This window comes from Macaca nemestrina, chromosome 1, assembly GCF_043159975.1.
Source record: "Macaca nemestrina isolate mMacNem1 chromosome 1, mMacNem.hap1, whole genome shotgun sequence".
Lineage (NCBI taxonomy): Eukaryota > Metazoa > Chordata > Mammalia > Primates > Cercopithecidae > Macaca > Macaca nemestrina.
The window spans coordinates 33,544,487-33,560,321 of NC_092125.1; positions in this window are offsets into that span (position 1 = coordinate 33,544,487).

Here is a 15,835-nt window from a genome sequence, read left to right on the forward strand (position 1 = left end):
CCCTCCCTACTGAATGGAATGCTGAGGGATTGGAATGATATAGAGACATAGAACCTCAGGATCGGCAGGGAGTTTAAAGGTAATCATATCCAAACACTCTTCTTATATTTGATTCACCCCTGGCAAATAACAATAGAGTGTTTATAACAGGTGCTAGGCACTGTTATAAGCCCTTACATGTATTAGCTCATTTAAGCCATACAATAACTCTATAATGCAGAGGCTATTATTGCTATTCTATAGACTAAGAAACTGAGTCACAGAGGAATGAAATAACTTTCCCAAGATCACACAGCTAGTGAATGTCAGGGATGGGAATGGAACCTGATCCATCTGACCCTGGAGCTTCCTCTTTGAATTACCATGTACTATAAATATACACTTCAGAAGTGGCATTTGAAGTAAATAGAAGATAGCACCATAGTTATCATTGCTTTTATTTATGACAAAGTGCCTAAATTGTTATAATAAATTTATATGTGGCTGAGTTTTTAAAATAAAATATTTACCACTAGGGGTGCCAAACAAACTGTGGAAATTGCTATTACTGATGAGAATCTCCTAAGAAAATTAATTCTTTTGGTGATTTGGGTAATTTCACATGTACAAAACTGGCTTTAAATCTTATGAAATTGGAAACTATTGGGTTTTAACATCAGTTCAGAAGACACATCACTCAATTTCTGTACCAAAAGCAAATTATTGCCCAGTGCCTAACACAGTGCAAGAATGGAGCCAGCGTTTTGAAGAGCTGAAATGTTGCAATGCATTCAGGTAATAAGCCCTTAGTGAGAAATTGACATTTTCTTCAGAATTTCAGAATTATGAATTCCTTAGCTGAGGTGGCTTACTTTTTCTGACTTTTTTTTTTGTTGTTGGATCAAAAGTGGATGAAGTAGGACAAAGATGGTATGTGACAATTAACAAATCATGGTCCGTCCTCAACAGAGGTAACAGTTCCTCAAAGAGGGAAAGAAAGAGCAAGAAACAAATGACTGCAATTCAAGGACTAAGTGCCAAGACCTTGGGCAGTGAGCACATGGAAAAGACAACTGCCCTGGTCTTTGAGGGCTGGGGGAATTCCTAAGGCATGTAGCATCTAAGTTGAGGCCTGAAGAATCAGAAGCCTTGCCAGCAAAAAGTGGGTGAGAGAGTTAAGCTGAAGGCATGGCCTGTGCAGACTCGTGGAGGAGGGAAAGAGCACAGTATGAAACTTCTGAAGTAAGTGCTACCCTTCCACTGACAAATGGGGAATCTGAGGCTCATAAAAGTTAAGTGGCTTGCTCAAGTTCAGGCATCTAATAAGTATAGAACCCAAATCAAATGCACATCTGTTTGACTCTAAAGTCATACCCTTTGTGAAGCACAATGATGTCTTCTCTCATCACCTAGAAGTACCCACACCATTTAATAGAGTGTTTCAATAACATAGACGTTAACATAACCGAGTGAGGATGTAGTAACTACCAGGAAGCTGGAAGTATGATCTGTTACTATTAGATGAGAAATCCATAAAAAGGCACTAGTCAGTTCACAAAAGGGGGAATTTAGGACGGCAGGATTTTTTTCTGGTGGAGGTACAATTATTAAATGTATTGGGAAGTAGGAATATTTCAGAAGTACAGAGACATTAGAGACTTGCATTTGAAATGGAGATGAATGTAGAAAGGGCTAAAAGGAAGTTTCAGATTAAGTGCTCTGGGAGCCCAGAGGAAGGAAAAGTCCTTTTTCCTAGGAGGGGTGATGGGAGACTTCACCTGGGAAGTGGCCATTCATCTGGACCCTAAAGAATGTAGGTTCAGAAGACTGCTCCATTGCACCTAGACATTTTATAAATAGAAAACATGAGATCTGAGTTGTCTTAATGAATAGTGAGACACTGATTAGAGGGAGAGTAGAAGATCATTGTAGACAGAAAGATGTGAAGCTTTGGAATATGGATGGGTTTGGGAAGAGTGGAGGAGAAGTGAGATTGATGGATGAATTTGATTTTGGATATGTCAGGCTTTGGGAGAGTGAGACTATATATTATAATAGAGCTGTCCTGGCAGTGGCTGGAGTATGTTTCTGGAGCTCAGACTGCAGACCTGGATTGGTGATTTAGATCTGGAGCCCATTTACGTGGACATAATAGTTGCTGGATGGAGACCACCAATACGAGAGAAAACAAAGAAGACTGAGGGCAGAATCCCAACCCTATTTCCTTGATCTCTGGATTAAGTTTTATATTTCTTCTTTAGTCCTTGTGGCTGAAGTGCTTGATACCTAGAAAATAGCCCAAAAATACTTACTGATTGGCTCATAACAACAACCAAATGTGTAGTTGAAGATGATATTGGGACTGAGATCAGTTACTTGTTCTTTGGATCAGTTACTAGTTCCTTGGCTTCTGATCTACTTCTAATGTCAACACCCCTCAGTCACCATTCCTCTTTGGAAACTGGTAATCATTGGCCCCTGGATTTTTTTTTTTATTTTATTTTTTATGGAGTCTCACTCATTCTGTCACCCAGGCTGCAGTGCAGCACAATCTCCGCTCACTGCAACCTCTGCCTCCCAGGTTCAAGCTATTATTTTCCTGCCTCAGCCTCCCAACTAGCTGAGATTACAGGCATGCACCACCACCCCAAGCTAATTTTGGTATTTTTAGTAGAGATGGAGTTTCGCCATTTTGGCCAGGCCAGACTTGAACTCCTGACCTCAGGTGATCCACCTGCCTCAGCCTCCCAAAGTGCTGGGATTACAGGCATGAACCACGTGCCCAACCAGCCCATGAATTTTTGTTTTCTACCTAGCACTCCAGCCCCCAAGCTCTCCTCCACCAAACTGAGCATCTCCTTAGGCACCCAGCTATCTCCAGAGAATCAGGAGCCACTATGTGGTGAACTACCATGGTGGAATTTCACAAGGAAAATCCATACCATGCCCAGTATTCCAGAAAGCTCTTGAATCAACCCTTCCACTACTTGAGGTCTGTACATAGGGACTCAGGAAGTGAAACTGTGGCTTTTTGACAGAAAAGTGAAGGAAACCTAGGATCCAACTTTGAGGTACGGCAGGTACAGAATAGCCAAGGGAGCTCTCAATTCCTAGGCTAACCTAGGCCCCCATCTTGCCACTGTTTCCATGAGCATAGAAAGAGAGGAAGTTTGGTGTAAACACCAGATAAGACATGTGATGACCTTAGGGCTCTGGCCAAGAAGAAGGGGAAAAAGGAGCAGTGGACACTATCTAGATGATTGATCAAGACCCCAAATCCTGTCCTATCCAGGTAATGCTTTGGGAGCAAGTCTTCCTATTTCTCACTCACCCTTCCTACACAGTTTCTGACCTTGCAAGCCTGTGTTCACCTGGCCACAGCTATGTAGGATTTTAAATTATTGCCCTTTCATCCTATGAGGATACAAGCTTCTTGGGGGCCAGAACAAAGTTTTCATTTAGGAAACATCTAGCACTGTGGGGCTTGGTCCATTCCCACTCCCAGCCAGAACCTGGGAGAGGGAGTGTGCTGGAAAAGAGAGATGGAAAGAGGGAGGGAGAGATGGAGCCAGGGGAGGGGGGAAGAGAGAGAGAGAGAAAGACAGAGGGAAAGAGAAAGAAAGAGAGAGAGAGATGGGCTTCCAACTAAGTCTGCTAGGTTAAGAGAGAAAATGGAATGGATAGACTAAAGGTTCTTACAGGTGGAGACACCATTTGGGGGGCAATTTTCTTTTTTCTTTCTTACCCCAAATACTTTCCCCATAGCAAAGGTGAGAAAACTGGGTACCTCATATGGTTTTTACACATGACTCTACCCACCACTGGAAAGAAGAGCCCTGCTATGAGCTGCCAACTATGTGCCTCCACATCTCCTTACAAGAGCATTCATCACCACATTCTGCAGGTAGTGGGCTCAGGAGTGTTAGGCACAGAGAGCTAGGAAATAAATGGCTTCCCTAAAGCAATGAAGCAGCTCAGCCCTGCCAGAGAACCCCAGCACTGGGGGAGTACAAGAGTGTACAGTGTCCCAGAGTTTCCCATGGAGCCCTGCATGCACTCCCATGCACAGCCCCTGACCATGTGTGGACTAGGGGAGCCTCTGCAATGGCTGGGAACTCACACTTTCCCAGCACTTACCATACAGATAATCAGGAGTCAAATGTTCACACCATCCTAAGGAAGCTGCCTGGGGAACTTCCAGACATTTAAAATAGGGGTCTAAGCACAATGTGATACCCCCTAGGCCCATGGAGACAGTGAAGAGCAGAGAGCAGACGTTGCCAACAGTAGTCAGACTTGCCTAATGGGCACTTCCTAAAAGCAGCCTAACTCAGGAAGGACAGCCACTTGTTAGGATATTGTGGGGGCATTCAAGCATTAGGTGGGTGGTTTTAGTAAATGACTTGTTTACTCCCTTCCAACTGAGATAATGTGGGGTTGTGCTGGACTAATGGCTAAGAGGTTTACTTAGAAAGGACTATTGCAAGACTTGGGGCTTCTTTTCTGGGAAATGGAGGAGGAACTTCTTAAAAATGGCAATGAATAAGCTGCTAAGTACCGGGTTAATTTTTTTAAAAGACAAAAATAAAAAGATGACCATGAGGATAGTGTAGTTCAAACGGTTACCCTCACAAGGAGCTAGAAAAGGCCCTGTATCCCTAAAGCCAGGGCTGAGCTGGGTTCTGTCCCAGCCTGACTCAGCAGGACTTGGTGACCTCATTGCACAATAGGGACGATGTCTGGGAAAAGTTCCGGAGAGCCAGCTGCCTGCCACAGAGACAGGAAGGTTGGAGTCACAGGCAGGCACCGGCTGGGGGAGGGAGCATGAGAAAGTAGCCACAACAAGCAATAATGAGCAAAAGGAATCTGGGTGGCCAGGGGACATGCCTGAGCTGGAAAAGAAGGTGGATGGTTGTACAGCTCCAAGTTCTGCCAGCCCAGGAAGAGCCAGGATCTTCCTACTATGTTAGTGGAATAGGTGGGAAGGGACCCTACCCCTGTCCCAAATCTCTCTCCTACCCTGGTCCCACAAGATAGTAAACACCATTATGGTAAACTGCGACAGCTATCACTTTGCCTGCTGATCTCTCCCCAACCCATTTTTCTAGAATCGAAACCTGCCCATTCCCCACCCTAGGTACTAACCCAGCCATTTGACCTAGGCCTGGCCAACAGAAGTTCCCCATTTCTCTAGACACAGTGATGGGTTCAGTGCACATGTCCCAAGCAGGTCCAATCAGGATCTTTCTCAGAAATTAGGAAAGAGAAGCACTGTTTCTAATGGGCTTCCCAAGTAGGGACCGTGTAAGCCCAGAGTTGACCATGGTTATCTTTCCTAGCTTTATGATGAAATCCTATCCACAGCAACAAAAAATGACATCAATACCGAGCAGGAAATAGGGCCAAATACAGAAAGAAATGGAGCCCAGACAATGTTGTTTGAGCTCCTAGATCCACCCATCCCTGAACTCCTAGGTAGGAGAGCCAATGAATGCTCCTTTGACTTAAGCTAATTTGTGTTGGGCTTTTGTCAAGCTGGCTTACCTTTTAAGTCTTTGAAAGTCCCTGGAAAAATTCAAATTCCCATTAGGTGTATGCCTTCAGCCAGGTGAAAAACACCTAAATGGGAACCCAAGAACCAATAGTTGCCTGGGCCCTGGGAGCAGGAGCAGGAGTGGAGAATGAGTTGGGCATTCAGGGAGGAAAAATAAACACTTCCTTCTCCATCATTCTGCTGGGGACAGGTACTGAGGCCCACGTGCTTTTCCTGGGGAGTGTGGAGAGAAGGGCCAGTGGAATTGTAAAGCAGCCATTGCTACATCTGAATAGAAGACAGGGAGTCGTGGGGTGGGCCTACCCAAGAGTACACACTTGTTATGAAGCTTGTGCGCTTGCTGTGCTTTCCAGATGGAAAGGTGCCGTACCCAGGGCCAGATACTGCTGGCATCACGAGGCTCTGCTGCCTGCTTTGTGGAGTGCCCGCCTGGGTGGGGATGGTAGTCCCAGGCACCGTGTCCATCCATGACAGAACTGTTCTCCTCCACTCCAGGCTCGCAGCATGGAACATCTCCTCTGAATACTTCTCAATCCTTTTAGCTCCTCTATGGGCACAGCTGGCTCAGAGGGCTCTGAGCAGCATCTTTCTATTCTGGGAAACTACAGCCACGAACCCATGTAAGCGAGTTTACACCATCTCTCTCTGAGACCAGAGTCCTGCCCTTTCTCCTCCTCTGTGCCTCAGGCTTCTGCATGTAGTGTGCCTGGCCCACTGCACCCTGCCTGGGGAGAGTGGGGTGCTGGGTGATGGAATGCTAGCCAGCGAGGGATGCGACTGAGCCCCAGCTCCCTAGCCTGCCTGCCAGCCAGCAGAATCGTTATCTACATCCAAGAGTGAGCCAGGCTTCCCACACTAAATTAGCAAGAGCAAAGCAGATGTCTCCTTTCAGTGCAGCAAAGGATTATATGGGATAGAGTCAGCTTATTTCCCCTTATGTTACAGATAAGGGCAAGTGTGGGGATCAGAGTAGCTGCCTTTCCTGGCCCAGGACCACACTGTGAGTGGGCGGACTAAGGTCAAGGCTTCACTCACCCCCAGCCTGGTTCTGCTCCTCCCTGGCTACTCCAGGCAAGTTTCCTTCCCCATAAACTTCTGACTCTCATTTTAGTATTCATTTCTTATGGTCTCTGAAGAAGGAATGGAGGCCATATTTTAGGTTTCATCTTCTTTTGTGTTGGCCACTTTAGAAACTTCACATTCCTGCCCTGTCTGCCCCCTTCTCCCTGAGCCCACTCCCCTGTGGGAGAGCTCTGGTCTGAGACACTAAGCCCTCCTCCCTTCTCTAGATGTTCTCCCCTGCTGCGGTGCATACAAAGTTCCTCACCAGTAGCCTACGGGAGTTAATGTGGTTTGATTGTTTGTGTCCCCTCCAAAATTCATGTTGAAACTTAATCCCCAATTTAACAGCATTAAGAGGTGCAGCTTTCAGGAGGTGATTAGGCCACAAGGGCTTCACTTCCCTCATGGATGGGATTAGTACCCTTATAAAGGGGATGAAGACAGTGAGTTTGAACCCTTTGTGTTCTTGCATCCCTTCCACCATGTGAGGACACCGAGTGCAAGGTTTTATCTTGGAGGCAGAGACTGAACCTCTCTGTGCCCAAAATCACAGCCCAAAATCTGTGAGAAATAAATTTCTGTTATTTATAAATTACCCAGACTCGGATATTTTGCTATAGCAGCACTAACAGACTGAGACAGAGTGGAGGGGCCAGGGTCCTTGCCGGCTTGTCATTCTGTGATCTCCCAGCATCTTCAGCTTCTCAGCCTGAGTTCTGGCAGGTGAAACTTTCCCACCTGAGATGGCCAGGTTCACACCTCCCTCTCTTCAGCACTTACACTCACTGCAGGTGGCAGAGAATAATCGAGAAAGCATGGCTTCCTACACAGCCTGCCTGGGTTTGAATTCTCGCTCTGGCATTTATACTCTCTGTAAGTTTAGGAAGTTACTTTCAGTTTTCTCATGTGTAAATTGGAGATTGTCACCAGATGGAGTGGCACACACCTGTAGTCCCAGCTACTGATGGTGGGGAGAGGGACTGTGGGAAGGGGGTGAGGGTGAGACAAGAAGGTTGCTTGAGCCCAGGAGCTCATGGCTGCTGTGCATATGATCCTGTCTGTGAATATCCACTACCCTCTAGCCTGGGCAATACAGCAAGACCCCATCTCATAAATAAATAAATAAATTTGATATTATAATCCTCCCTACTTCATTGGCCAGCTGTGCTAATTACATGAGTGCATTCATGGAAGGCCCTGGGATGGCACATTCTGCTGCCGAGTGCTTCATTCATGCTAGCTGTTATTCAGCAAACATTTTTGAATGCATATCAAAAAAAAAAAACAAAAAAACCCTACCCTTGCTTTAACTTGAGTTGGTCCTGACTTTATGTGTAAACCTCCTTTTTGGGGTTAGCACCTGCCCGCTTGCCTCTTGGTTGGCTGAATGCTGATAGGACTCTATGGCTTTGGCTCTCTGGGGCTTTGTCAGGTCATACCAAGAAACACCTCTGAGATGAAGGAGGTAGGAACCTAACCTGGGGTGTGGTAGAACTGGGTTTAAACTTCTGTTAAACCACCTATAAGATGTGCAGCCTCTGGCTAATTCCTTCTCCCTCCATATCTCAGATCTTCCTTCTGAAAGAAGTGGTCCTCATGGGGACCCCCTCTTGATGGTTTATCGATCAGAGGAAATCACAGATGAGTGTTTCAAGAGCAGTGTCCAAAACGTGGTGGAAATTCAGCAGGGTGTCGAGGGTGAGGGTCTGTGGCACATGCCCGATCCTGCTCCCTCCCTGCTCAAATGCTACCCCTCAGAGAGGTCTTTCCTGACATCCCCTTTAAAAATGGCCTTCCCAAGGCCCTTCCCAGCACTATTTTTCTTAATACCCGCTAACACCAGTTGACATTTTATATTTCCTCCTTCCATTTGTTCCATTTGTCAAATTTTCCACTGCACTGACCCTCTCAGAGGGCAGGCCCTCTGCCTGAGACTCATCCCCAAAGTCTAAAGCAGTACCTGGCTCATGCAGACATATTCAATAAATGTTGCCACTTGAGAGCTATTTTATATACTAGTCATTTTTGGTTCCCTCGTGGCATGTTTTATGGCAAGCGGCAAGGTTTTGAATCTGGCAGAACAGAATTTAAAACTTCCCTTTTCTACCTTAAGAAATGAACTCTGAGCTCCTATTCATCCTTTTGTAAAACAGAGGGAATAATATTTATACCACAGGATTATCAGGAAGATTAACTGAGATGGTGGTGTCTAGAACAGTGACTGACACACAGAGGTAGCTCACGAAACCCTTGCTTAATTGGTAAGTGCAGGAAGAAAAGATGGAAGCAATTCCCCGCTTATCTGAGGCCCCACCTGCCCCACCTTTCTTTCCTTTCTTTCCTCTTTCCTTCCCCTCCCCGAGGCTGGCACACGGGGGACCCTGCTGATCCTGCAGCAACAGGGCATCTGTCTCTCTGAGTTCCTGCTGGCAGCAGCAATCTGGATCAGCATTAGAAGTTATTACCCTTTAAAGAAAGGGTCAGCCACTATTTTAACTCAAGTGCCACAAATAGGAAACAAATTTTGCCAGAGGCACCAGAGTGGCTGAAGGAACATTTTTCCAATTTTCACAAAGGCGTCACCAATACCCATTGGCACTTTGGCTTTATGTTTGGCTTTTCTATAAGGCCATTAATATTCACTTCCTGTATCTCTTTTTTCCTTTTTTTCCAATCTATGCAAAGTCATTCTCCTTCTTGTTGCTTCTATTTTTTTTTTTTTTTTTTGAGATGGAGTCTCACTCTGTCGCTAGGCTGGAGTGCAGTGGCACAATCTCTGATCACTGCAATCTCCACCTCTTGGGTTCAAACGATTCTCCTGCCTCAGCCTCCTAAGTAGCTGGGACTACAGGCACATGCCGCCATGCCCAGCTACTTTTTTTATTTTTATTTTTTAGTAGAGATAGGGTTTCGCCATGTTGCCCAGACTGGTCTCAAACTCCTGAGCTCAGGCAATCTGCCCGTCTCGGCCTCCCAAAGTGCTAGGATTACAGGCATGAGCCACCATGCCCAGCCTCTCACTTCTATTTTTATCTCTCTCCTTTTTTTCAGCTTTTGTCCTTTTCTTCTTTCCTTAAGAAGCTAGCCTCCTCACACTAGTCTCAGTGCTATGTATTCCAACCTTCTCTCACTGGTCCCTTACTCCCAACCCTATCTTCCTTACTCTGCAGGTGGACAGAATATGGTAAGATTTCAGTATCTGGACATAGGAGCAGGTAGAAGGCCCAATATTGTGGGGCCTACATCGCTGGAGAAAATTGATGCTACTGATCTCTGTCCCTCTCTTTTCAAGCTGTCAGAGTGAAAGCACTGGGCTATCCCTGCCACACGATTTGATCCATTATCCTGTCAATAAGTAGAAAGAACTACACAGTGAGAACAAATACAAAGACAATGTACTCTGCGGGGCTTCCGAAAGAAGGCATCAGGGTTGTTGGGTCTGGGCTAGTTTGATTTCATAGTCTTCTCATCCCCGTCCGAGAGTCAATCTGTAAGACTTCTATAAACCACACACAGGCAGCTCACAGAGCATGGGCTCTAATCTTGGTGTTCAACCAGGGACCTGCCACTCTCCCTTGGGCCAGTAACCCTACCCTTCATCATTCATATATAGCCTCTTGAGCTTACATTTTCTCTTCTGTCAGATGAGAACAATAATCTCTACTCAGCTCTGCACCTTTTAGAGCATGTTCTGGGGAACAAATGTGAGGCTGCAGGCTCTAGGCATTTGGAAAAAGGGTGGGGAGGGGCTTCAAAAAAAGTCTGTAAATGAATCCTGCTTTTTTCCCTATTAACACGGGTAAGTGGAGGTCCAGATCACAATTTTTTTTTTTTTTTTTTTTTTTTTTTTTGCAAATTTGAGGAAAGCCCAGATTCAGAGGAGCAAGTCCCATCTGAGATGGAGTATTTTCTCACTTGGAATAGCACAGTTGGAAGGTGTCAACTCAACAGCTCAAGTCAGATTTTGAATACACTTGGCCTCAAGGCAAGCTATTCCTTCCTGTATCAGCATCCGAGCTTCACACATCCCATCTGAGCTGAGCCAGGGCTGGATCTCAGAAGACACACGCTCCTGGGGCCTTTGCTCAGTCTGAAGTGAGGGGCCTAGCCTTTGTCAGAATGTGATATGGTGCTGGGTGCCTTGAAGTGACTGGAGTCCATGGTACTGTGAACCTGAATGTACCAGCCACTTAGGAGTAATCCAGAGAAACCTTTTTCTTACAAAGAACAAGCTGAGTGGCCCTGGATTTTAAAAAATGAAAAGTGTTTTAAATGACACAGATATTTAGGCTAAAGGAGAAAGTTAGAGGAAGATATATTAGGAGAATATATATATGCACATATATAAATGAATACATTATTATGAGCCAGGCATTGTGCTAAGCACTTTACATGCTAGATTTCATTTATTTAAGTGCTTAAGAAGAAAAATGGAGGAAAAGAGTTGTCTAAGTCGCTGAGAGCATACATTTATCCTGTACCACAGAATGAAGATGAATGAAAAGTCCTGGTAAGAAAGTCAGTAAAAGGATCCTACACAGAGACCATTTTTAGTCTGGGCTGCTAGCCAGAGGTATCTAGAAGAAAGGAAATAATGAACTTGTAGAATGTCAGAGCTGGAAAGAGCCTCAAAATGCATCTTGTCTAACTACCGTCTGTTCCATCTTACAGATGAGGCTGCCGAGGTACGAAGTAGGGAAGTGGCATATCCACCGTGACACAGTTGGTCAGATCCAGTGCCCACTCCTCGGCCAGGGATCTTTCAGAAAAATCTAACAGTGTCCTCAATCTCCCACCAGCTAGATTTTTTTTTTAAATGACTGTTCTTATGTTGCCCAAGCTGGTCTCAAACGCCTTGGCACAAGCAATCCTCCTATCTCAGCCTCCTGAGTAGATAGGACTGCAGGCACACAACCCTGCGCCCGTCAGCCAGATTTTTAAGTTACCATATTTCATGGACCAGAAAAGTCATCTCTCCTGGAGTGCTGTACATGTCTCTGCTATTCACTTGTTAACCTGTGAATGAGTAATTGCCATGTGTTGCCATTTCCATGTATCACATAAAAAAGTCTCTTTTTGCTGATGTCCAGGCTTACCAATCCAGCACTAGAAGTGATGTGCCCTCCTTGGCTTCCTAATGCATCTGCTCATGGAGCCAGCCAGCCAGCTTTATCCTGGATTATGGTCCCAATGTCTTTATTGAGGTCTGGCCCCTAAACACAAGAAAGCCAGGTTTGGCATCTGCCATTTGAACCTGTTTTTGTTTCTTGGGACCTTAGATTCACAGGAGGTTCAAACTGATAGAGAGCCCACGTGGTATCTAGCTCAACCCTACCAATTATAGAGCAGCAAGATGACTTGCCCAAAAGTGGCACAACTAGTTAAAAGCTGTGATGTCAGTGCCTCTGCTCACTTCCTATAGGAAAGTACTAGTGTTGATTATGGTCATGTACTAATAGATCACTAGTACCAATGGATACTGGGAGAGTGTCACTGCTGGGACCACAGTATGAGGAGAGAGGAGTGGCAGGAAAGAGCAGCATCCATTCAGCCAGATACTGGTGTACTGCACACCTGACCAGGGAGGCTGCAGGAGCTCTGCTGCCTTGCATTTGCCCAGAGAAACACTTTACACTGTACAACTCATTTACATCTCATTTGACCTTTAGGAAGGACACAGAACAATAATTCTCAGTTCCACTTCCCAATGAGGTTGTACAGGCTCAAAGATAAATAATTGATATCAAATAACAATATGATTTAAATATAAGTGTAATATAAATAATAAATGATAGTAATGTAGTATCAAATAATTGACTATGTTCACATAGCAAGAAAGTTATGGAGACTGAGGCCCCATATCTCTAGGGGTGTGCTTCCTATACAATAATAGCCATGATAATAAATGACATTTATTTAGCATTTACCAGGTGCCTTGCACTGTCACTCTAAGCTACACAAACATATATATATGTATATATGTATGTATACGTAACTTCTCATTCATTCTTCATAACAGTATTTTTAAGGTAGGTACCCATTTCATAGACATATCAAGAGGTTAAAACAAAGTTCAAACCAAAACCATATTCAAACAGCAATACTTTGTTCAGAGATTTCAGCTCGTGGAATCTGGCCAAGACTCAGTGCTCTCCAACCATCAGTTGTAGGCAGAACTTTCCTTCCCTCATTGCCTTCCACCCAACTAAACACACACACACTGTCTCTTCATTCCAAAAAGGAGCTAAACTAAAGCCCAAAAGTTCCATGAACTTTTGTTTCTGGGTTGGCCAGGATCTCTCATATTAAGCTTAATAAAAGCAAGAGGAAAAATGTTCACTTGGGAAAGCTGGCTGCATCAGGAAACCTTGGGGTGCGGCGGCAGCCCTTGCTGGGCTGCACAGCCTGGGCGAGCATGGAGCAGCCAAGCGCCCCGCATGTCCTGAGAGTGGGGAGGTGGCAGGCCGCTCCAAGAGCGCCTCCAGAGGCCGAGCAGGGAAGTAAGTGGCAGGGCCCAAGGTTCCTGCGCATGGGCGAGATAGGGATGCGCTTAAACAACAGTGATATTAAGAGAGTTTGACTCGAATCTAGCAAGCAGTAAACTGAAATCTTTAAATCTATTTAATGCCCTACAATCAAAAACCAAATTATCTGGTATCAAGAGCAACTGAGTAGATAGTAAGTACAGGCAAGGAAGGGGTGGGTGGTGGAGTGAAAAATCCAGGGTGGAAAGAACATGTCAGTCAACAAGTGGGAGACAGAAAGAGCAGGATAAACAGAGATTTGCAAGAAGACCCAGGAGAGAAAATGAGATATTTGAGCAGAGCCAAGCTGCAGGATGGGGGTGGGATCGGCGTGTGCTTCCTCAGCACAACATGATCAGAGGGTGCTAGCCTCGGAGACAGCGGGCTCCATGTTCTGCTTCTCCAGGTCTGGGATTCTGTTACCGCAGGGAAGAGCTTCTTCAGGAAAGGCATGCTGCAGGGACACGTATCCTATAATCGGTGTCAAGAGTGTGGTGCCATCCCTAAGGAGTGGCTAGAAATCAAAATTATAGCTTTAAAAATTGAAAAAAAAATTATTTTCATTTCTATCTATTTCCAGGTCACTAAGTCCAATAATAGGATCATTCACTTCTCAATCATGCTCAACCTCAGGCATCTGCTCAGTTCATATGTTTGTAGAATGGAAGAAATATGCAACCTGAATGTCTACTAAAACCATGACAGGTTCTTTCTTTTCTTTTTTTTTTTTTTTTACAGAGTCTCGCTCTTGTCAACCAGGCTGGAGTACAGTGGAGCAATCTCAGCTCACTGCAACCTCCACCTCCTGGGTTCAAGTGATTCTCCTGCCTCAACCTCCCGAGTAGCTGGGACTACAGGTGTGCGCCACCATGCCCGGCTAATTTTTGTATTTTTAGTAGAGATGGGGTTTCACCATGTTGGCCAGGATGGTCTCCATCTCTTGACCTTGCGATCTGCCCGCCTCGGCCTCCCAAAATGCTGGGATTAGAGGCGTGAGCCACCGTGCCCGGATGCAGGTTCTTCCTTCTACTCTGAAGAGCTCACATTCCAAATTTGTCAGTAACTGTTTTTTTGTTTTATAGAATATCTCACACAGTAAGAAACTCAGGGTTTCAGACAAGTGATGAGATAACACTGCATATGTAATTCTGTCAGAATCCCAAGCCAAGAGTTTGTGATGCTGAGCTGAGAGACCACAGGGCCTCTCAGTGTTACTGAGTGTCTGTGTGTGTGTGTGTGTGTGTGTGTGTGTGTGTGTGTGTGTGTGTGTGTGTGTGTTGTGCATCTGTGCATGTAATCCATGGGCAACAGGGAATATGAAGTGGTCACAGCAGACACTGGTGGGCCTGTCCCAAAGGTGCCACATGTGGCATGCACATGTTCATCACCATCCCTGAACCAATTTGAAGAAGCAGGGTCCTGTGACTGTCTTACTGAAGGCTCCCACCCAGGGCTTCACTCTACCTACAGGGAATAAATCAAGCTTAAGGTAATGAACTGCTGGGGGCAGGTAACAAATTTCAGGGACAGACGGGTCCCTGTGGGCTACATTTGGATGCACAAAGCCACCAAAAGAATAATAAACAAGGAGGGACATTCACAAAGACATAGTCCTGAGAACAAGGAGAGTGGGGGCTGAGGTGTACCAAGAGGGGATCCTGATGAAGGATTAAGCTCCTTGGGTAATTTTCTTCCATCAGCTAAGTGAAAAATGGCACCGAGCTGCAGCTCTAAGTTTTCCATTCTATGAGATAACTCCATCTGTGTTTCTTTCCTAGGGCTGTGGCAGCAAAGTACCACAAACTGGGTGGCTTAAAATGACAGAAATGTATTGTCTCACAGTTGCGGAGGCTGGAGGTCCAAACTCAAGTTGTCAGCAGGGCGGTGCTTCCTCTACAACCTGTGGAGGGGATGCTCACTCACCTCTCCCAGTCCCTTGAGGTTGCTGCCAATCCTTGGCATTTCCTGGCTTGTGGCTGCAGCACCTCAATCCCTGCCTCTATGACTCCATTGCCTCTCTTTCCCCCATGTCTGTCTGTGTCCAAATTTCCCTCTTCTCATAAAGACATTTTTCACTGGATTAGGGCCCAAACCTAATCCAGTGTGACCTCATCTTGACTTGACTACATCTCTAAAGATTTTATTTCTAAAAAAGGTGACAGTCACAGGTAATAAACATGTCTTTGAGGGGACACAATTCAACCCATCTCATCACCTGATTACCTTAGCCTTTTGGTAAACCTCACACAGCCTTGAGTTGTACTGTGAAGAGAAAGAGACAGAACCACAGAGGAAGTGTAGCCTGCCTCCCACCCCTCTCCACTGTGGGGGGAGATAAGGGTTCTATTTAAACCAGCTTGGGAGAGGTTGAGAAGAGCAATAGCAGCTGCCTCATGTACTCCTTCTCTTCCCCAGTATCATTTAGAGGGCAATGACCCTTAGAAGGTGTGTGTGTGTGTGTGTGTGTGTGTGTGTGTGTGTGTGTGCCCCATTTGTACTGGTCTTATTCCACCTCCATCCCCAGCAAATGATAAACCTCTTGGGAACAGAACAGTGCCTGGCTCCCATGTGTATTCTCTATATTCCAGGTGCAAGCTGCTGCACTCAATAAATATTTGTAGAACTGAATGGAATGAACCTAAATTGAGTTGTGAGGAGCAAATTATGCCAATACTCCTTTGGCCTTAGAAAGTAAAAACAAGGGAATTGCTAAGAG